This window comes from Gorilla gorilla, chromosome 11, assembly GCF_029281585.2.
Source record: "Gorilla gorilla gorilla isolate KB3781 chromosome 11, NHGRI_mGorGor1-v2.1_pri, whole genome shotgun sequence".
Lineage (NCBI taxonomy): Eukaryota > Metazoa > Chordata > Mammalia > Primates > Hominidae > Gorilla > Gorilla gorilla.
Window position 1 is genome coordinate 88029113 of NC_073235.2, and position 24436 is coordinate 88053548.

Sequence of the window (24436 nt, forward strand, 5' to 3'; positions counted from 1 at the left end):
TTTCTCCTGAATGTCTTGTTATAATAATCCAACATAGGTCCAAGATTAATGTATGAGTGAATCATAGATATTAAGAAGCCATTGAATATTTTCAGCAGTGGAATCATATTCCCAGATGTACATCTTAAAAAGAATACTTTTTCTGTAATATTAAGAAAAAATAAACATATATTAAGTACTAAAATCAGGAAAGACATTTAAATGTTTCCCACTAGTCAGATAAGTGATGGGAGTGATCAGAAGAGGAACCAGATGGGGAAAAATATTATGAACTGAAATGTTAATCCAAATTCAAAATAATTCTTTATTATTTGTGATGAGAATATAGTCAATCTATTTCATACTAAGATTAAGATGTGTCTAGGGTAAGTTCTTAAAATCCAAACTATTTCCAGTGAAATTATTACCATAACAATACAGAGGAGACAATTATTCTTACAAATATTTATTGCAGCAGCACACTGAAATGCCTGTTACGAGTTTCCACATTTAAACAGTATTGGTAATGTGAGAATATTATATACTCCACTTTATTTTAAACAGAGTAGTGCCAAATTGGTGTTCTTTCTGTCAAAATAGTGAAGATTATAACCAAAAGAAACAAACAAAACAAAATAGAATAAATAAAACATTCCCCAGGCACTAAGCAGTAAGCTGAAAGAGGAAAGTCTGTTTTCAGTGTATCATGACAAACCACAGCAGGCTTCTTCGTGGGAAATGCTACAAGGCATATTTCAATTGAAGGAATGAGCTTTAATAGGAATTCAATTTTACACATAAATGTATACTGTGTGATAATCTCAAGTCTATTTATTCAACAGCTGGATCTCAGGATTAGAATGAAGATGACAGAAGCATAGAGAATTATGTTCCTACAGAGTCAGAAAAATCCCATTAACTTTTAATGACCTATTTTTGTTAGGCTTTTAGTTTAAAACTATGACATAACCTACTGGTTATTGTGTATTATTTTATGAGTTAGGCTCAGAGTATACAAAATAAGTTGCACCTATTTTATTAATAATAGTCATTTTAATTTAGAGAGTCAGTCAAAGGCCAAGGTAGGTGTTTAGAGACTATTTTAGAAGTGGCACAGAGAAACCTAAGGTAATGTATGCAAAACAGGAAAGTTTTGAATGCCATCAAAATTCATAGTAGTATACATCTAGAAATTAAATCTCAGTGCTGTGGTAGTTCCTGTACCACTCAATACTTCCTTGGTTCATCTATCTGCACAGCTGTCATCTTACAACAACAACAAAGCCTTTTATGACCAGCTAATGGTTTATGTTATTAGTTTAATTATTGTCTGGCCACTTAGAGACTCAACTTATTGGAAAGAAAATGGTGATTACCACAACTGAAAACTCCCTCTGCTCACATTTTATTCAGGACACTACCTCATAGATTTATTACTTGGATGTTTTATAGAAAGGAAAGTTTAAACATTTTATTATTGAATTTTGTGTTATATACAATAATGCTTAAATATTTCTTTTGCAAGTTTTTAAATAGTGAGTCTCATAAATTTTTCTCCACTTGATTACTTATCTGCATTAGATCATGTTACAATAAAAAAAACCAGTACTCATTGTGTTGCAGATACTGTGCTAAATATTTGATATGTGTACGTTTATATAAGACTTGGCTCATTCCTTAATAGGAGAGGGAGGCAGAGCAAGATGGCTGAATAGAACTCTCCTGCAATCATCCTCCCACAGAGACATCGAACTGAACAACTATGTACACAAGAAAGGACCTTCAGTAATAACCAAAAAAAATCAGACAAGCCATCACAGTACCTGATTTTAACATAATATCAAAGACAGAAGCATCAAAGAGGGCAGAAAACAATCTTGCAATACCTACACCATCCTTCTCTCATCCCATATCAGCACCATGGAGAAAAGCTTGTGCTCCTTGGGGAGGAAGAGTTGAGTGTGTGTCTATGCAATGTAACTCAGTGCTGACCTGTCATGGCGAAGCAAAACATAGGGTAGAATTTTGTTGCAATTCACAGAGGCAGCATTTAGACCAGCCTAGGGCCAGAGAGGAACTTTTCTCAGCCCCAGCTCATTAAACATAAGTCCTGGCTGGCTCCACCACTGGTGAACTAACATGGCCTATGGCCAAGAATAAATTTGGATGGTAGTCAGATCACAAGGACTGCAGTCCTTGGGCAAGCCTTGGTGCTGTGCTGGTCTCAGAAGCAGTGGCATTGGGGTGCACATTACAGTGCAACACTACCTGTGGTGGCCAAGGTAGTATCTACTTCACATGTCTACCAACTCCAGGAAGTAGAGGTCAAAGAGAGACTCTTTCTATTCGGGGAAAGGAGAGGGAAGAGTACAGAGAACTTTGTCCCTCAACTTAAGTACCAGGTCAATGACAGTAAAATAAAGCACCAAGTAGATTCCTAAAGTTTCCAATTCCAGGTCTTCTGCATAGCATTTCTACCCCCATCCTGGGCCAGAATGGAATGTGCTGCCAGGAAGGGAAGAACCCATTACAACAAGAATCACCACCTGCTGACTCACAGCCCTTGGGTCTTGAATAAACATCAGTGGTAGCCAGGTATTAGTCACCACAGGTCTTGTGCAAAATCTCAGGTATGACCCAGTGCCGTGCCAGCTGTGGTGGCCACAAGACTGCTCATGTCACCCCTCTCCCAACTCCAGGCAGCACAGAATGTGGAGATTCTTATGCGGATTTGGGGGGGAAGAGAGGGAAGAGGGCAAGATACTTTGTCTGATAACTAAGTAAATTCTCTCTTATTTTACCCAGCCCTACTAAAGTGGTGCCTGTAGGAGTTGGCAAGAATTAGAGCATACTTGGGCTTAGGGCACCCTTTAGTGCTGATATGGATGCAGTGACCACAGGTTTAGATCACAACATTCAGTCTACTCTGAATACATAAAAAACCTGCTAAAGAAAGAAGCCCAGACAAACAACCCCAGATGGCAAAGACTGGAATAAATACCTAACTCTTCAATGCCCAGACATCAACAGATGTTCACAATCATGATGCATATCCAGGAAAACACAATCTCACCAAACTAAATAAGGTGTAAATGGAATGACTAAGAAACGTGATCTTTCAGAGAATTCAAAATAGTGGCCTTGAGCAAACTAAGTGAACTTCAAGATACCCAGAGGAGAAATTCTAAATTCTGTCATAGAAATTTAACACTAAGATCAAAACAGTTTTTTTAAATCAAGCTGAAATTCTGGAGCTGAAAAATTTAACTGACAAATTGAAAATATGCATGAGTCTCTCAACAACAGAACCAATCAAGAAGAAGAAAAAAATAGTGAGTTTGAAGACAGGCTATATGAAAATGCAATCAGAAGAGAAAAAATAAAGAAAAATAGAAAAAAAATAAAACATACCTACAAGATCTAGAAAATAGCCTCAAAAAGGCAATTCTAAGAGTTATCGGCCATAAAGAAGACATAGAGAGAGTGATCTGAGTAGAAAGTTAATGCAAAGGAATAATAACAGTAATTTCCAAGCCTAGAGGAAGATATGAATAACCAGATACAAAAAGGTCATAGAACTCTAAGAAGATTCAACCCTAATAAGACTGGCTCAAGGCATACATTAGTTAAACTGTAAAGGTTAGAAATAAAGAAAGGGTCCTAAAAGCCGTAAGAGGAAAGAAGAAAATCACAAATAAAGGGGCTCCAATATGCCTGGCAACAGACTTCTCAAGAGAAACGTTTTAGGACAGGAGAGAGTAGGATAAAATATTCAGTGCTAAAGGAAAAGTACTGTCAACCTAGAATAACATATCCAGCAAAATTATCCTTCAAACATGAAAGAGAAATATTTTTCCTGACAAACAAAAGCTAAGGGATTTTTTTCAGCACAAGACCTGTCTTACAAGATATGCTAAAGGAAATTTTTCAGTTTGAAAGGAAAGGACACTAATGAACAACCAGAAATCACCTGTTAACGGTAAATACATAAATACAGAATTGCCAAGGCCAGCTCGGTCTTGGAGACCCTAACCCAGCGGCACTAGAGGAATTAAAGACACACACACAGAAATATAGACTGTGGAGTGGGAAATCAGGGGACTCACAGCCTTCAGAGCTGAGAGCCTGGAACAGAGTTTTACCCACATATTTATTGACAGCAAGCCAGTGATAAGCATTGTTTCTATAGATTATAGATTAACTAAAAGTATTCCTTATGGGAAACAAAGGGATGGGCCAAAACAAAGGGATGGGCCCTGGCTAGTTATCTGCAGCAGGAACATGTCCTTAAGGCACAGATCGCTCATGCTATGGTTTGTGGTTTAGGAACCTTTAAGCAATTTTCTGCCCCGGGTGTGCCAGGTATTCCTTGACCTCATTCCGGTAAACCCACAACCTTCAGCGTGGGCATCATGGCCATCATGAACATGTCACAGTGCTGCAGAGATTTTGTTTATGGCCAGTTTTGGGGCCAGTTTATGGCCAGATCTGGGGGCCCGTTCTCAACACAGAATAGTGTGACACTGTAATTGCAATCTGGAAACCACTCATATCTTTAGTATAAGAAAGAAAGACAAACCTATCAAAAACAATAGCTACAACAATTTTTAAGAGATGGTGTAAAAAGATCTGAATAAAGACAACAGAAAGTAGAAAAGTTAGAGGATTGAAGTTAAAGTGTAGAGTTTTTATTTCTTTTTATTATACTTTAAGTTCTAGGGTACATGTGCACAACGTGCAGATTTGTTACATATGTATACATGTGCCTTGTTGGTGTGCTGCACCCATTAACTCGTCATTTACATTAGGTATTTCTCCTTTATTTTATTTTATTTTATTTATTTTTTTTATTATACTTTAAGTTTTAGGGTGCATGTGCACATTGTGCAGGTTAGTTACATATGTATACATGTGCCATGCTGGTGCGCTGCACCCACTAACTCGTCATCTAGCATTACGTATATCTCCCAATGCTATCCCTCCCGCCTCCCACCACCCCAAAACAGTCCCTACAGTGTGATATTCCCCTTGCTGTGTCCACGTGATCTCATTGTTCAATTCCCACCTATGAGTGAGAATATGCGGTGTTTGGTTTTTTGTTCTTGTGATAGTTTACTGAGAATGATGATTTCCAATTTCATTCATGTCCCTACAAAGGACATGAACTCATCATTTTTTATGGCTGCATAGTATTCCATGGTGTATATGTGCCACATTTTCTTAATCCAGTCTATCATTGTTGGACATTTGGGTTGGTTCCAAGTCTTTGCTATTGTGAATAATGCCGCAATAAACATATGTGTGCATGTGTCTTTATAGCAGCATGATTTATAGTCCTTTGGGTATACACCCAGTAATGGGATGGCTGGGTCAAATGGTATTTCCAGTTCTAGATCCCTGAGGAATTGACACACTGACTTCCACAATGGTTGAACTAGTTTACAGTCCCACCAACAGTGTAAAAATGTTCCTATTTCTCCACATCCTCTCCAGCACCTGCTGTTTCCTGACTTTTTAATGATTGCCATTCTAACTGGTGTGAGATGGTATCTCATTGTGGTTTTGATTTGCATTTCTCTGATGGCCAGTGATGATGAGCATTTTTTCATGTGTTTTTTGGCTGCATAAATGTCTTCTTTTGAGAAGTGTCTGTTCATGTCCTTCGCCCACTTTTTGATGGGGTTGTTTGTTTTTTTCTTGTGAATTTGTTTGAGTTAATTGTAGATTCTGGATATTAGCCCTTTGTCAGATGAGTAGGTTGCAAAAATTTTCTCCCATTTTGTGGGTTGCCTGCTCACTCTGATGGTAGTTTCTTTTGCTGTGCAGAAGCTCTTTAGTTTAATTAGATCCCATTTGTCAATTTTGTCTTTTGTTGCCATTGCTTTTGGTGTTTTAGACATGAAGTCCTTGCCCGTGCCTATGTCCTGAATGGTAATGCCTAGATTTTCTTCTAGAGTTTTTATGGTTTTAGGTCTAACGTTTAAGTCTTTAATCCATCTTGAATTGATTTTTGTATAAGGTGTAAGGAAGGGATCCAGTTTCAGCTTTCTACATATGGCTAGCCAGTTTTCCCAGCACCATTTATTAAATAGGGAATCCTTTCCCCATTGCTTGTTTTTGTCAGGTTTGTCAAAGATCAGATAGTTGTAGATATGCAGCGTTATTTCTGAGGGCTCTGTTCTGTTCCATTGATCTGTATCTCTGTTTTGGTACCACTACCATGCTGTTTTGGTTACTGTAGCCTTGTAGTATAGTTTGAAGTCAGGTAGTGTGATGCCTCCAGCTTTGTTCTTTTGGCTTAGGATTGACTTGGCGATGCGGGCTCTTTTTTGGTTCCATATGAACTTTAAAGTAGTTTTTTCCAATTCTGTGAAGAAAGTCATCGATAACTTGATGGGGATGGCATTGAATCTGTAAATTACCTTGGGCAGTGTGGCCATTTTCACGATATTGATTCTTCCTACCCATGAGCATGGAATGTTCTTCCATTTGTTTGTATCCTCTTTTATTTCCTTGAGCAGTGGTTTGTAGTTCTCCTTGAAGAGGTCCTTCACATCCCTTGTAAGTTGGATTCCTAGGTATTTTATTCTCTTTGAAGCACTTGTGAATGGGAGTTCACTCATGACTTGGCTCTCTGTTTGTCTGTTATTGGTGTATAAGAATGCTTGTGATTTTTGTACATTGATTTTGTATCCTGAGACTTTGCTGAAGTTGCTTATCAGCTTAAGGAGATTTTAGGCTGAGACAATGGGGTTTTCTAGATATACAATCATGTCGTCTGCAAACAGGGACAATTTGACTTCCTCTTTTCCTAATTGAATACCCTTTATTTCCTTCTCCTGCCTAATTGCCCTGGCCAGAACTTCCAACACTATGTTGAATAGGAGTGGTGAGAGAGGGCATCCCTGTCTTGTGCCAGTTTTCAAAGGGAATGCTTCCAGTTTTTGCCCATTCGGTTTGATATTGGCTGTGGGTTTGTCATAGATAGCTCTTATTATTTTGAGATACGTCCCATCAATACCTAATTTATTGAGAGTTTTTAGCATGAAGGGTTGTTGAATTTTGTCAAAGGCTTTTTCTGCATCTATTGAGATAATCATGTGGTTTTTGTCTTTGGCTCTGTTTATATGCTGGATTACATTTATTGATTTGCGTATATTGAACCAGCCTTGCATCCCAGAGATGAAGCCCACTTGATCATGGTGGATAAGCTTTTTGATGTGCTGCTGGATTTGTTTTGCCAGTATTTTATTGAGGATTTTTGCATCAATGTTCATCAAGGATATTGGTCTAACATTCTCTTTTTTTGTTGTGTCTCTGCCTGGCTTTGGTATCAGAATGATGCTGGCCTCATAAAATGAGTTAGGGAGGATTCCCTCTTTTTCTGTTGATTGGAATAGTTTCAGAAGGAATGGTACCAGTTCCTCCTTGTACCTCTGGTAGAATTCGGCTGTGAATCCATCTGGTCCTGGACTCTTTTTGGTTGGTAAGCTATTGATTATTGCCACAATTTCAGATCCTGTTACTGGTCTATTCAGAGATTCACCTTCTTCCTGGTTTAGTCTTGGGAGAGTGTATGTGTCCAGGAATTTATCCATTTCTTCTAGATTTTCTAGTTTATTTGCGTAGAGGTGTTTGTAGTATTCTCTGATGGTAGTTTGTATTTCTGTGGGATCAGTGGTGATATCCCCTTTATCATTTTTTATTGTGTCTATTTGATTCTTCTCTCTTTTTTTCTTTATTAGTCTTGCTAGCAGTCTATCAATTTTGTTGATCCTTTCAAAAAACCAGCTCCTGGATTCATTAATTTTTTGAAGGGTTTTTTGTGTCTCTATTTCCTTCAGTTCTGCTCTGATTTTAGTTATTTCTTGCCTTCTGCTAGCTTTTGAATGTGTTTGCTCTTGCTTTTCTAGTTCTTTTAATTGTGATGTTAGGGTGTCGATTTTGGATCTTTCCTGCTTTCTCTTGTGGGCATTTAGTGCTATGAATTTCCCTCTACACATGCTTTAAATGTGTCCCAGAGATTCTGGTATGTAGTGTCTTTGTTCTCATTGGTTTCAAAGAACATCTTTATTTCTGCCTTCATTTTGTTATGTACCCAGTAGTCATTCAGGAGCAGGTTGTTCAGTTTCCATGTAGTTGAGCGGTTTTGAGTGAGTTTCTTAATCCTGAGTTCTATTTGATTGCACTGTGGTCTGAGAGATAGTTTGTTATAATTTCTGTTCTTTTACATTTGCTGAGGAGAGCTTTACTTCCGAGTATGTTGTCAGTTTTGGAATATGTGGTCATTTCTCTGATGGCCGGTGATGATGAGCATTTTTTCATGTGCCTGTTGGCTGCATAAATATTTTCTTTTGAGAAGTATCTGTTCATATCCTTTGCCCACTTTTTGATGGAATTGTATCATTTTTTTCTTGTAAATTTGTTTAAGTTATTTGTAGATTCTGGATATTAGTCCTTTGTCAGATGGGTAGATTGTAAGAATTTTCTCCCATTCTGTAGGTTACCTGTTCACTCTGATGGTAGTTTTGTTGTTGTTGTTGTTGTTTTGTTTTGTTTTGTTTTGTTTGTTTTGCTGTGCAGAAGCTCTTTAGTTTAATTAGATCCCATTTGTCTATATTGCTTTTGTTGCCATTGCTTTTGGTGTTTTAATCATGAAGTCCTTGCCCATTTCTATGTCCTAAATGGTATTGCCTAGGTTTTCTTCTAGGGTTTTTATGGTTTTAGGTCTAACATTTAAGTCTTCAATCCATCTTGAATTAATTTTTGTATAAGCTGTAAGGAAGGGATCCAGTTTCAGCTTTCTACATATGGCTAGCCAGTTTTCCCAGCACCATTTATTAAATAGGGAATCCTTTCCCCAGTTTTGTTTTTGTCAGGTTTGTCAAAGATCAGATGGTCGTAGATGTGTGGTATTATTTCTGAGGGCTCTGTTCTGTTCCATTGATCTATATCTCTGTTTTGGTACCAGTACCATGCTGTTTTGGTTACTGTAGCCTTGTAGTATAGATTGAAGTCAGGTAGCGTGATGCCTGCAGCTTTATTCTTTTGGCTTAGGATTGTCTTGTCAATGTGGGCTCTTTTTTGGTTTCATATGAACTTTAAAGTAGTTCTTTCCAATTCTGTGAAGAAAGTCATCGATAACTTGATGGGGATGGCATTGAATCTATAAATTACCTTGGGCAGTATGGCCATTTTCACGGTATTGATTCTTCCTATCCATAAGCATGGAATGTTCTTCCATTTGTTTGTGTCCTCTTTTATTTCATTGAGCAGTGGTTTGTAGTTCTCCTTGAAGAGGTCCTTCACTTCCGTTGTAAGTTGGATTCCTAGGTATTTTATTCTCTTTGAAGCAATCGTGAATGAGAGTTCACTCATGATTTGGCTCTCTGTCTGTTATTGGTGTACAGGAATGCTTGTGATTTTTGCATATTTATTTTGTATCCTGAGACTTTGCTGAAGTTGCTTATCAGCTTAAGGAGACTGTGGGCTGAGATGATGGGGTTTTCTAAATATACAATCATGTCATCTGCAAACAGGGACAATTTGGCTTCCTGTTTTCCTAATTGAATACCCTTTATTTCTTTATTCCGCCTGATTGCCCTGGCCAGAATTTCCAACACTGTGTTGAATAGGAGTGGTGAGAGAGGGCATCCCTGTCTTGTGCCAGTTTTCAAAGGGAATGCTTCTAGTTTTTGCCCATTCAGTATGATATTGGCTGTGGGTTTATCATAAATAGCTCTTATTATTTTGAGATATGGCCCATCAATACCTAGTTTATTGAGAGTTTTTAGCATGAAGGGCTGTTGAATTTTGTCGAAGCCCTTTTCTTCATCAAAGTGTAGAGTTTTTAAATTTTCTCCTTGTTTGTTTGCTTTTATCATCATTTATTTTTAATCAGAATTAAGCAGTCATCAGTTAAAAATAATTGGTTATAAAGTTATTTGCAAGCCTTTGGAACTGCAAAATAGGAACTGGTAACAGATGCACAGAAAACTAAAAGCAATAAATTAAAACATATTACAAAAGAAAAATCATTTACACAAAAGAAAACAGTAAGAGAGGAAGAAAGAGAGAAATAGTCAGAACACAAATTACATAATGGTAGTAGTAAGTTCATACCTATCAATATTAACGTTGAATATAAATAAACTAAATTATAGGCCCAACAAACCACCATGGCACATGTATACCCATGTAACAAACCTGCACATTCAGCACATGTATCCCAGAACTTAAAGTAAAATTAAAAAAAAAGAAAAAATACGATACAAGAAACAATTCAATACAACACAAGAAACACACTTCACCTATAAAGACACACATAGACTGAAAGGAATGGAAATAGGTATTCTATGAAAGTGGAAACCCAAAAAGAGCAGGACTAGCTATATTTATATCTCATAAAGTATATTTCAAGAAAAAATTTTAGAAAGGTATAAGTTCCCATTATATCATGATAGAGACAAATCCAGCAAGAAAATATAATAATTTTAAATATGTATTCACATGACACTTCAGCACCCTACTTTCAGCATTGGACATATCATTTAGACAGAAAATGGACTAAGAAACTTCTAACGTAACCTGTCCTATAGAGCAAATGGACCTAATAGACATTTACAGAACATTTTATCCAACAGCTGCAGAATACACAGTCGTCTCTTCAGAACATGAAACACTCTCAAAGATAGGCCGTATGTTAGACCACGAAACAAGTCTCAAAAATTTTAAAAGAAAAAAAGAAATTTTATGAAGCATTTGTTCTGACCACAGTATTAAAACTAAAAATTAATAGCAAGAATGTTGGAAAGTATACAAACTGGTGGAAATTAAACAATATAATTTTGAATGACCATATGTTAATGAAGAAATTAATAGGGCAATTTAAAAATTTTCTTGAAACAAATGAAAATGAAAACACAACGTAGTATAACCTATGGGATAGAACAAAAGTAGCACAAGGAGGGAAATTTATATTGATAAATGCCTATATCAAAATATCAGAAAAACTTCAAATGAAAACCTAATGATGCACCTTATAAAACTAGAGAAGCCAGACAAAACCAGATCCAAAATAAGTACAAAAAAATAGTAAAAATGCGAGCAGAAATAAATGCAATTGAGACCAAAAACGTACCAAAGATCCAGAACAGGAAAAGTCATTCTTTTAAAAGATAAGCAAAAACGATAAACCTAGCCAGACTAAGAAAAAAGAAGAGAGACACAAATAAATGAAATCTGAGATGAAAAATAAAACATTGCAACAAACATTACAGACATTCAAAGGATTATTAGAGGCTATTATGAGCAACTGCATGCCAATAAATTAGAAATCCTAGAGGAATTGATAAATTTCTAGATAAAAACAATGCACCGAGATTGAACCATGAAGATATCCAAAATCTAAATAGATGAAGAAACAAGTAACACAGTGACCAAAACAGCATGGTCCTGGTACAAAAACAGACACATAGACCAAGAAAACCGAATAGAAAGCCCAGAAATAAAGCCACATGCTTACAGCCATCTGATCTTTGACAATGTCAACCAAAAAAAGCAGTGGATAAACATCTGTAGATGACTAAAACAGGACACCCTACCTTTCACCATGTACAAAAATCAACTCAAGATAGATTAAGAGCTTAAAGATAAACCCTAATACCATAAAAATTCTTAAAGAAAACCTAGAAAATACCATTTTAGACATATGCCCTGGCAAAGATTTCATAATGAAGATCACAAAAGCACTTGCAACAACAACAAAAAAATGGACAAATGGGATTTATTTAAATTAAAGAGCTTCTGCACAGGAAAAGAAGCTACCAACAGAGTGAAAAAGACAACCTACAGAATGGGAAAAATATTTTCAAACTATGCATCTGACAAAAGTCTAATATTTAAACTATATTAGGCATCTATAAGGAACATAAAAATTTTTCAAAAAAAACCCCCCAAACAACCCCACTCAAAAATGGTCAAAGGACATGAACACTTTTCAAAAGAAAACATACATGGGGCCAGCAGCATATGAATAAAAGCTCAATATCACTGATGGATATGGTTTAGCTGTGTCTCTACCCAAATCTCATCTTGAATTTTAGCTCCCATAATCCCCACATGTGGGAGGGACCCAGTGGGAGGTAATTGAATCATGGGGGTAGGTTTTTCACATGCCATTCTCATGATAGTGAATAAATCTCATGAGATCTGATAGTTTTAAAAAGGGCATTTCCCCTGCACATGCTCTCCTGCCTGCCACCATGTAAGATGTGCCTTTACTCCTCCTTTGCCTTCCACCAGGATTGTGAGGCCTCCCCAGTTATGTGGAACTGTGAGTTTTTTAAACTTCTGTTTCTTTATAAGTTATCCAGTCTCAGGTATGTCTTTATTAGCCACATGAGAATAGACTAATACATTCTCTGATTACTAGAGAAATACAAATAAAAAACGCAATGAGATACCATTCACCCTAGTCAGAATGGCTACTATGAAAAAGTCAAAATAATAGATGCTGGCAAGGTTCTGGGGAAAAGGGAATGCTTATACACTGTTGATGGGAGTGTAAATTAGTTCAACCATTATGGAAAGTAGTGTGACAGTTTCTCTAAGAGCTAAAATCAGAACTGCCATTTGACCCAGCAATCCCATTACTGGCTATATACCCAAAGTAATAGAAATCATTCTATCATAAAGACACATGCACATGTATGTTCATTGCCATACTATTCACGATAGCAATGACATAAAAACAGACACATAGACCAATGAAACAGAATAGAGGACCCATAAATAAATCCACACATGTACAGTAAACTAATTTTTGATAAAAATGCCAAAAGACAAAAATGCCAAAATGCTACATTGGGGAAAGAACAATCTTCCATAAATGGTGCTGGGAAAACTGAATATATACATGCAGAAGAATAAAACTAGACTCCTATTTCTCACCATATACAAAAACCAAACCAAAATGAATAAAATACTTACAAAGACCTGAAACTATAAAACAGAAGAAAACTGTTAGAAAACACTCTAGGACATTGGTTTAGGCAGAGATTTCTTGAGTAAGACTACAAAAGCAAAAGCATAGGCAAATGAAGTAAAAATAGAATAACCGAACCATATCAAACTTAAAAGCTTCTGAACAGCAAAGTAAACAAGAAATTGAAAGACAACCCTCATATTGGGAAAAATATTTGCAAACAATCCATCTGAAATGAATTAATAATGAGAATATATAAAGTGCTCAAACAACTCAATAGGAAAAAATTTTGATTTAAAAATGTGCAAAACACACTTCTCAAAAGAGGACATACAAATGCCTAACAGATATATGAAAAAATAATAAACATCACTAATCATCAGAAAAATGCAAATCAAAACTACAATGAAACATTATCTCACCCCAGTTAAAATGTCTTTTCTTAAAAAGGCAGGCAATAATGAATGCTGGTGAGGATGTGGAGGAAGGGGAACACTTGTTCAATGTTGATGAGAATAAAAATTGACACAGCTACTATGAAGAACAATATGGAGGTTCCTCAGAAAACTAAAAATAGGACTACCATATGATCTAGCAATCCCATTGTTGTGTATCTATCCAAAAGAAAGGACATCAGCATACTGAAGAGTTGTCTGCACACCCATATATGTTGCAGCACTATTTACTATAGCAAAGGCATGGAATCAACTTAATTGTCCATAAACAAACTAATGGATAAAGAAAATGTGGTATGGATACACAATGGAATATATTAAGCCATAAAAACCAAATATTGTCATTTGCAGCAACGTGGATTGAATTGGAAGACCTTATGCTAAGTGAAATAAGGCACGGAGAGAAAGACAAATGTGACATTTTCTTAGTGATATGTGGGAGTTAAAAAAATTGAACTAACTCAGAAAATAGAATTATGGTTACCAGATGTTGAGAATAGTATTGAGGAGGGGAGGGTAAAGTGGGGATGGTTAATGGATACGAAAAATAATAATAAGATCTAGTATTTGGTAGCACAATAGAGTGACTACAGTTTACAATAATTTATTGTATATTTTAAAAATAATTAAATGAGTGGAAGAAGAATGTTCCTAACACAAAGAAATGATAAATGCTTGAGATGTTGAATACCCCAGTTGCCCTGATTTGATCATTATACATTGCATGCCTATGCACAAGGACTATAAGAGATAACAATATTGGGAATCAAAAGGATTGGAGACAGGTCTAAATCAATTTGGAAAGTTTATTTTGCCAAGGTTAAGGACACACCTGTGACATAGCCTCAGGAGGTCATAATGACATGTGTCCAAGGTGGTCCGGGCACTGCTTGGTTTTATACATTTTAGTGAGACATGAGACATGAGTGAGACATGTGTGAGACATGTGTGAGATGTACATTGATTTGGTCCCAAAGGCAGGACAACTTGAAGCTGGGGTTGAGGGCATTCAAGATCATGTGTAGATAAAAGACAAACAAACTGTTGCATTCTTTTGAGTCTCTGCTTAGACTTTCACTGAGTACACAATTTACATGTGAGAGGGAAATAGAGGAATAGTCACTATTGTCTTAGTCTGGCATAGTGAATCTGCAATTTTATGTAAACAATAGGAGCAGAGGAAGCAATCAGATATGCATTTGTCTCAGGTGAGCAGAGGGATGACTTTGAGTTCTGTCTCTCCTTTGTCTGGGACCTCTGAAAAGAAGCTATCATTTTGCATTGCCTGGGTAAAATTCAAGAGAACTGTTTTCGGGTAAGAAGTTTGAGGCTAACAAGGAATTTCCTTCTGGACAAATTGTGAGGTAGATATGTAGTTTTTTTATCTTTGTATCTATTTTAGTTATAAATAAAATGAAGGGCAGGTTTGTCTGACACAGTTCCCAGCTTGACTTTTCCCTTTGCTTTAGTGATTTTGGGGTGCTGAGATTTATTTTCCTTTCACAATATAAGTAGAAGGAGAAAATAAAAGTGTTTCCATATTTCAGAATAACTTCCTGAAAAAACTAATAGTGAAGAACAGTCACAGTAGTCCCTTCTTATCCATGGGTGAGACATTCCTAGATCCTCAGTAGGTGCCTGAAACCTCAAACTGTACCAAACTCTATAATACTTTGTTCCTGTACATACATACTGTGAATCCCAAATATCTGGGACAGGTCTCAGTTAATTTAGAAAGTCTATTTTGCCAAGGTTGAGGACATGCACCCATGACACAGCCCAACGAGGCCCTGATGACATGTGCCCAAGGTGGTCAGAGCATGGTTTGGTTTTATACATTTTAGGGTGACATGAGACATCAATCAACATATGTAAGATGAACATTGGTTCAGTCCAGAAGGAAGGACAACTGAAAGCAGGGTGGGGGCTTCCAGGTCATAGGTAGAAAAGAGACAAATGGTTGCATTTCTTTGAGTTTCTGATTAGCCTCTCCAAAAGAGGCAACCAGACATGCATTTATCTCAGTGAGCAGAGGGGTGACTGAATAGAATGGGAGGCAGGTTTGCCTTGAGGAGTTCCCAGCTTGATTTTTCCCTTTAGCTTAGTGATTTGGGGGCCCCAAGATTCACTTTCCTTTCACAATATCTATGATAAAGTTTAATTTACAAATTAGGTACAGTTAGAGATTAATAACAATAATAATAAAATAGAACAATTATAACTATATACTGTAATCAAGATTACGTAAGTGTGATCTCTTTTTCTCTCTTTTCCTCCCTCAAAATATCTCATTTTACTACACTATGGGTAACTGAATCCTTAGAACATTCGACCTTGAATAAGGGAAAACTGCTATATTTCTTAATTTGATTAGATTAAACCTTCATTTTAATACTAAAATTGCCTTTGACTAATTGAAGATGAAATTCAAATACAGAAGAAGAAAATTATAGTTTGAAAATTATGAATTTGTCATTGTCATAAATTGATATTAAGAACATATGAAGACTACTTAATTGAATACAACTGGACTTGCTTATAAAACATTATTCCAGCAAGAATTTATCATATCTTACATTGGAACATCTGGCAGGCTACATGACATTTATTAAATTTGGCTTTTTCTAATATAAGGCATGCCAAAGCTTCAACTTAATGAACATTGATGGCTCATGCCAATCATTTGTTTCCTAACAGTGCAGATATACATATTTATTTGAATGATTTGGGGCTATATGGCATCCAAAATAAAACAAGCAATGTCATTGGAGTCAAAACTGAATCAAATTACAAAGAAAAATAATATATGCACAATCTAATTTGCAAGAAAAGAAAGTCTATAGTCATTTGGAGCTGTTTTTCTGATATAACATTCCATATGTGATGGAAAATATCAGAAGAAAACAGGAAGCAAATACTTGATAGAAGCCTCTATATAATTAAAAACTATGGAAACCTGGCCCTGGAACTGCTTGGCAGTCTTCAGACATTTTTACACAAAGCAAGAATGGACAAAATGACAATTCATTTCATTTGTGCCTTTTTTCTCTACCCAAAATGCAGTAATCTATGGCAAAACTATCTCCTTTGCCCTAATTATCATGCAGTAGTTTCCCACTTAGGTGTTAGCCTATGCTCCAAGACCCCCAGTGGATGCCTGAAACTACAAATAGTACCAAAGCCTATATACACTGTGTTTTTTCTTATATACATATACCTGTGATAAAGTTTATATATTAGGCACAGTAAGAGATTAACCACAATTATAATAAAATGGAATAATTATGACAATATACTGTAATAAAAGTTATGTTAATGGGGTTTCTCTCTCTCAAAATATCTTATTGGACTGTACTCATCCTTCTTTCTGTGATAATGAGAGATGATCAAATGTCTATGTGATAAGGTGAGGTGAATGGCATAGACATAGTGACATAATGTTAGGCTGCTACCGACCTTCTGATGATATGTCAGAAGGAGACACATCTGCTTTGGTTGATCTTGGATCATTGAACAATGATAATGTCTATGGTTGGCTGTCAGCAGCAGGCAATGTTTGGAATTTTTCACTTAATATTTTAAGATCAGTTGACTGCAGGTAACTGAAACTGTGGAAAGTGAATGAAGGGGGACTACTGTACTTATCTTTTTCACCATAAGATCTTTGTGCCCTTTAGTACTATTGGAATACTCTTTCTTGTATAAACAAATCTCCGCTTCTCTTTTCATGTTTTTTTATATTTACTTTTTATGGATACATAACAGCTGTACATATTTATAGGGTACTTGTGATATTTGATAAAAGCATATAATTGTAATGATCAAATCAGAGTAATTGGGATAGTCACACCTCAAACATTTCTCATTCTTTGTGTTGGTCCACCTCTTTATATTTTCTCCATAACGTTTCCTTCACTGAGAATGCATATGCTCTCTGAGGCCAATTTTGTTACAACCTCCAAGCAGGAAGATTGTACTGACCTGAGAACTCTTGATGTCTAAGGCATTCTTCCTTTGAAAATTCTACCTTACTTCATATCATACATGAAGAGTTATCTGGATCCCATATTAAATATAATGTTTTCTGTACACGTTAACAGAATTATAATTTTGTCTCTGATATTATATTTTTATATTTAAGATTTGGTAGGGCTTCTTTTAGACAATTCTCTGGCATGTTCAGGAATTCTTACAAAATTTAAAAATCTAACTTTCAATTCTTTTTTGTTTTTTACAAATATGATGTATTAGTCCATTCTCACACTGCTATGAAGACATTACCCGAGACTGGGTAATTTATAAACAAAGGAGGTTTAATTGACTCACAGTTCCACATGGCTGGTAAGGCCTCAGGAAATTTACAGTCATGGCTGTGGGGAAGCAGACACTTGCTTCACAAGATGGCTGGAGAGAGTGTGAGTGCAAGCAGGGGAAATGCCAGATGCTTATAAAACCGTCAGAACTCCTGAGAATTCACTCACTGTCATAAGAACAGCATGGGTGAAACCGCCCCCATAATCCAATCACTTCCCATCAGGTATCTCCCTAAAAACTGGGATTACAATTCAAGGTGAGATTTGGATCTGTACACAAAACCTAACCACATTATACAGTATTTAGCCTCTCAGCTACTATTTTCTGCTATGCTTTTAAGGATCTCCCCTCTGCATGGGCAGTTTATGAATCAGCCAAAAAAAAAAAAATAGGGCTATATTTTGAAGATCTTGTAGGACAATTTTCTGAGATCCTACCGCTTTTCAGCTCAAGCTCTGATCTCAGCCTCCTCAGTCCAAAAATATTGCCTTCTAATTCCTGAGCTCTTTTTCAGTAAACTTGGAACTGTAAAAAATTGTTCTAAGCAAAAAAAATCCAAAATGAGTGTGGCCTTCTTTTATGTTTCTCTTTTCTTAAGTAATGTAATCCCTCAACTCCTGCCTAAATTGGTGCTCTGTTAATGCCTTTCAAGAGTATTTCAGCAGTGTTAATATTCTATTTATTTATAATTGTTTCAGGAAGAGGATTAGTCCATTATAATCTATTTTGTCCCAGACAAGAGTAGAAGTCTTATTTAAGTATGGTGATGGTAGTGGTGGTGCTGGTGGTGGTGGTGGTGGTGTGTGTGTGTGTGTGTGTGTGTGTGTGTGTGTTTCTACTTAAAGAACTTTCATCTTTACTTTATACTGGGGGTCTGCACCGCCCCCCGATAACCCCAGCTGGGAGTCAGTACTGGTCTATGGCTTGTTAGGAACAAGGCTGCACAGCAGGAGGTGAGCAATGGGTGAGTAAGCATTACCACCCGAGCTCTGTCTACTGTCAGATCATCAGGCATTAGATTCTCATAGGAGCATGAACCCTATTGTGAACTGCACATGTGAGGGAGGGATCATGTGTGCTCCTTATTAGAATCTATCTAATGCCTGAGGTGAAACTTTCTCCCTCCACCCCAACCCCATCCATGTAAAAATTGTCTTCCATGAAACCAGTCTCTGGTGCCAAAAAGGTTGGGGACTGCTGCTTTATTTGGTCATTGACTCATCTGCAACATTATGTACAAATCCCTCAGTAACCTCTATGGGGCAGCTTTGCATATGGTCTTATTTTGTTTATTTTATATGTTTTGCCACCTTCATAGGATCTCCGATGCCAGATTATTTCTTATATATGTCTGTTCACTTGATTTTAGCCAACATATATTATTAACCTTTGTATCATTGGTAATTCACTAAGTTCCCAGCATGTGATAGACGACCAAAACAAATTTATATTTGTTACAATCATCAACATCTTGGGTTATTTGAGAGAAATTTATTTTGCCTTCAACAAAATAATTGAATAGTTTTTTATTTCATGATAACATGAATCACGAAAGATGTAAATAAGAGTTGTACTATTTGAAAACCTACTTGCAATTAAGTTACTATCTAAAAATACTTCATTTTAAGAGACTTACCCTATAAATTATGTTTATGTCATAAACTCAAAAATATTTCTTAAATATAGTCTTTTAAAGTTACCATAGGACATCACTTCACTAAATAGTTTGAGATCTAGTGTTTGATAGCACAACAGGGCAACTTCAGTCAAAAATGATTTATTGTACAGTTATAAATAACTAGAATAGGATGATCAGAATGTTTGTAACATAAATGATAAGTGCTTGAGGTGATGAATATCCCACTTACCCTGATGTGATTATTTATGCATTGTAATGCCCTTATCAAAATATCCCATATACTCCATAAATACATACACCTACTATGTACCCATAAAATTTTTTAAAAATAAAAAGAATATAATAATATATAAGATAAATTATACTGAATATTTTATACTCTTAGAGAAAATATAATTTCTATGTTACTTTTAATACCAACAGCAGTATCTGAACATAACTATTTTTAACTTGACATATAAGTATGACATAAAGTTATTTAATTGTTTTAGTATTTAAATGAATAGCAGCATTCAGTTTTGGTATAGTAATGAACAATTCAAGTGCAGTTTTTAAGACTAAACCGATCCTAATGGAAAAACAAAAGTACATTTGAACATACATAACTGACTGGGCCTAAAGCAAAAGTAGATTATGAAAGAAAATGCTTAATGAAAGCTTCATATACACACACACAAAAAGACATAGAAAACAGTATGAATTTATAAAATTTTTCCAGTAGGAAAAGGAGTAAATGAAATTATAGAAAAAGAAAAATGCATATAAGAATGCATAGAGTCATACTATTTGTAAGCACAAATATTTAAAAAGGAAGAGAGAAATACAGCTGAAAGTTGGTATAAATTATATTTGTTATTCTAAAAGCCACATTTGTCATTTAAATAATTTTGATCTTTGAATTTTATACTGTTATGTAATGGAAGTTACTAAAGTATTTTTAACTAGGTGGCTGATATGATTGGATAGTCATTTAATATATACATTACTCTGACAATTGTGTGGAATAGTGATGGTACCAGGAGCAAAAGAAGAGAAACGAAGTCAGATGTTATTTCAAAAATTCAGTACTATCAGTATGGATGAAAAAGAGTATGTGACAACAATAAATACCACTTGGTTTATTGCCCGTGTAAGGGTAGAAGAAGAGAGAGACTTCAACAATGACTCAGTTTTTCTGTCGGGTAATTGGAGGCACAATGATACCAAGCATTAAAATAGAAAAATATTTGTAGTCATAGTTTTGAAATATAATAATCAGAATATGGTTAATTAATTATTCATTACAGACCAACCAAAACTTTTGATCTTGGACTTGATCTTGGATGTCCCATCCTTCAGAACTGTGAGAAAGAAATTTCTGTTGTTTAAGCTACCCACTCTAGTGTATTTTGTTTTGATAGCTTGAGCTGACTAAGATTTTGGTAGAAGTGGGGTGCTGCTATATCAAATGCCTGAAAATGTGGAAGCAGCTTTGGGACTGGCCAATGGGCAGAAACTGGAAGAGTTTTAAGGTACATCCTAGAAAAACAAATGTCAGGGATAATTCTGGTGAGGCTCAGAAAGTAAAGAGGAAAGCTGGAAAGAAAAGGCTTCCATCTGCTTACAGAATATATGAACAGAGTATCTGATTCTATTTAACATCTATGGATGTTAAGGGCCACTATGCAAAATGTGAGATGGAAATAAAGAATATGTTATCGGAAACTTGAAGGAAGGTGATACTTATTATCAAGTGACAAGTAACTTAGATAAATTGTGTTTGTATTCTACAATTTCATGGAAGGTAGAACTTTCAAGCAATGAAGGTATATATTTAGCTGAGGATATTTCTAAGTAAAGTGTTGAAGGGGTGACTTAGTTCCTCCTGACTGCTTGTAAGAAAATTCAAGAAAAGAGAGGGATGAATTGATGAAGAAATTACTAACCAAAAGAAAAAAACAGAATTTGCAGATATTAAAAATTCTCAGCTTATCCAAATATATTTCTCATTTTCATAATATTTTCTCATTTCTCTGAAGAGAATACTAAGAGTATCACTGAAAAAAAATTGATAAAGTGGTCATAGGTGTGACTCATGAACTAAATCAATCATCTCAATAAAATCTAGAAATAGAGATGGGAATATGCCAGCAGAGACACTGCCAGTTTGAGCTAAGGGTTCAGAGAAGGAAGGACAGAATAAAGGAAGCCTAATGACCTTAGATTTTACAGGACAAAACTATAGATCTACTTGACTGGAAAAGTACAATATCTTTCAAGAAAAGGGAAGAAATGTGCCATTATTCACAATAACCAGTATATAGAAACAATCTAAGTGTTCGACAACAGATGAGTGGATAAATAATTATTTTGTATATATAGTACTCAGCCTTAGAAAAACAAGGACATTGCTATTTTTGACAACATGGATGAACCTTAAGAGAATTATGCTAAGTGAAGTAAGTTAGTCTCACAACTTACTTCACTTACCTTACTTCACATTATCTCACATATATGTGAAATCTAAAAATACTGAACTCATAGAAACAGAGTAAAATGGGGACCTCAGGGGCAGAGTCAGTGGTGAGGGACAGGATTGGGGAGATGTTGGTCAAAAGTTACAAAACTTCAGTTAGGAGGAATAACTTTAACAGATCTACTGAACAACATAATTACTATATTAATAACAATATGTGTATTCTTGAAAAGCACTAAGAGAATGGATTGTAAGTGTTCTCACCACAAAAATCTGTGAGTTAATACATATGTTAATTAACTTGATTTAACCATTCCACAATGTACAGATATTTAAAAACATCATGTGGTACACAATAAACATATACAATTTTATCTGTCAATTAAAAACAGGGCTAGCTCAGTCTCTAATCAGTGAAACACTGTTTCACATTACATTTATCCTTTATATACTAAGCACAGAAAGCAGAGCACTGGGACATTTTTATTCTTAGGCCAGGGATTGACAGAAATAAAAGTCAAGATAGTAAACATTTTAGGTTTCGTGGGCCATATAGTCTTGTGTCACAAGTACCCAACTCTGTCATGGCAGTGTGAAAGCAATTATAAACAAAAACAGGTGTTTGGCTGGCCAGATTTGGCCTGTCAGCCATAGTGCATTGACCCTTGTTTTAGACTCAATGTTTGAGGATTACCATCAAAATAATTTGAATGACTTGCTCTGTGAAGCCTGACTAAAAATAATAACATTAATGGTATAGTGGGAATAAACATGTATATGAACGTCCCCAAATCTCACAGTATAAAAGTTGATTCCTTCAGCAGCTTGGAAAGAGGACAAGTACTTTGTTCAACCTTTCCCACACATACATAGAACTACAAACTGTTTATTATCACATTATATTTATATAAAAATAATCATTATATATTTGAGAAAATCTACAGCATGAAAGATAAAAAAATAGTAAAAAATAGCCGGGTGCAGTGGCTCACACCTGTAACCCCATCACTTTGGGAGGCCAAGGTGCGCGGATTACCTGAGGTCGGGAGTTCGAGACCAGTCTGACTAACATAGAGACACCCCATCTCTACTACAAATACAAAATTAGCCCATTGTGGTGGTCCATGCCTGTAATCCCAGCTACTCAGGAGGCTGAGGCAGGAGAAGGGCTTGAACCCGGGAGGCAGAGGTTGCAGTTAACTGAGATCACACCATTGCACTCCAGCCTGGGCAATAAGAGTGAAACTCTTTAAAAAAAAATTATGTATATATATAGTATATCATATATATATTTACTGTGTATATTATATGTATATATAGTAAAAGATAAGAAAGCTTGACATCAAGGAAAGAGATACTTTGGCAACAGAGTAAAATTTAAAATAAATTTATTTGGCATTTTATTTTATTTTTTATTTTTTTAAATCTGGCATTTTAAAGAACATATTGCAACCATAAAAAGTCAGAATTCTATAGTAATAAACTAGAAATAGAACAAAATACATTTGAGTATTACTAATTGTTGCTTAAGTTCAAAAAATAAATGTCTAAAATATAAAAATTTTTAAATTATCACAGAATTCACAAAAAGCACATATACTATGAAAGAAAATTTAAAAGACAGAAGATCCACTCAAAAAAAGAGAATAAAGAAAATGGAGTTAAACAAAATTTTAAAAAGAAAATATGAGAAAATTAATCAAAACTAGAGGAAACATGTATTTACATGGAGAGGGTTCACTGAATAACACTTAAATTTAAAAAATAAAATTAGTTTAACCTTAGAATTCTGAGGTAAATTATCACTCAAGTGTGATGGTGAAATAAAGTTTCTGGGATTGAAAAATGGATTACCTATATAACCTCTATTAGGAAATTATTTTAAAATACACTTTTGAAAATAGGGAAGTAAACCAATGAGAGAAAACAGGGGATAGAACCTAACAGAGGTGACGTCCATGAGGGTCAACAAAACCAATGTGGGAGAAGAATTAGGGACTGCAATCTTTAAGAAGTATGGTGATTTAATAGAAGAGTCAAAATCACTTAGACCACAAAAGCTTTTCATAAATACAGTAAAAACAATTGATGGGGTCTGAAAAGAAAAAAAAATAATTTAAAGTTTTACATAGAACCTTTTTTTAACAGGCATTGTTATAACAACACTGCACTCATAGATAATTAAATCCTATGTCAGCAAATTCATTGTAAAGTAAGATTGTTGATAATAATTGCACAAAAGCTACATTTTGATTTTCAATGTTTAGTGCCATAATACAAATTATGGTAGACTTAAAGTATAACAATACAAAGTAGATTCCATGGAAGACATGATCCTATTTCACTGTAATATGGGAGAAATATTGTGGAAATTTAGTGACAAATTGAGATTATGGTTACTGTTTGTATTATATATGTGCAATATATGACTGTTGAGGCTTCCTGACAGATTAACATGCCTTTTGGCATATTCTGCTATGTGGTGAAATGCTTTTGACTCGTAATTAAAGACTAGTGTCTACATATCTCCTTTGATAAAATCTACCTAACAAAGCATTACAGCAGCAATATTAGTTGAAGTTTAAAGTGCTTATAAATCTCTTCAAATA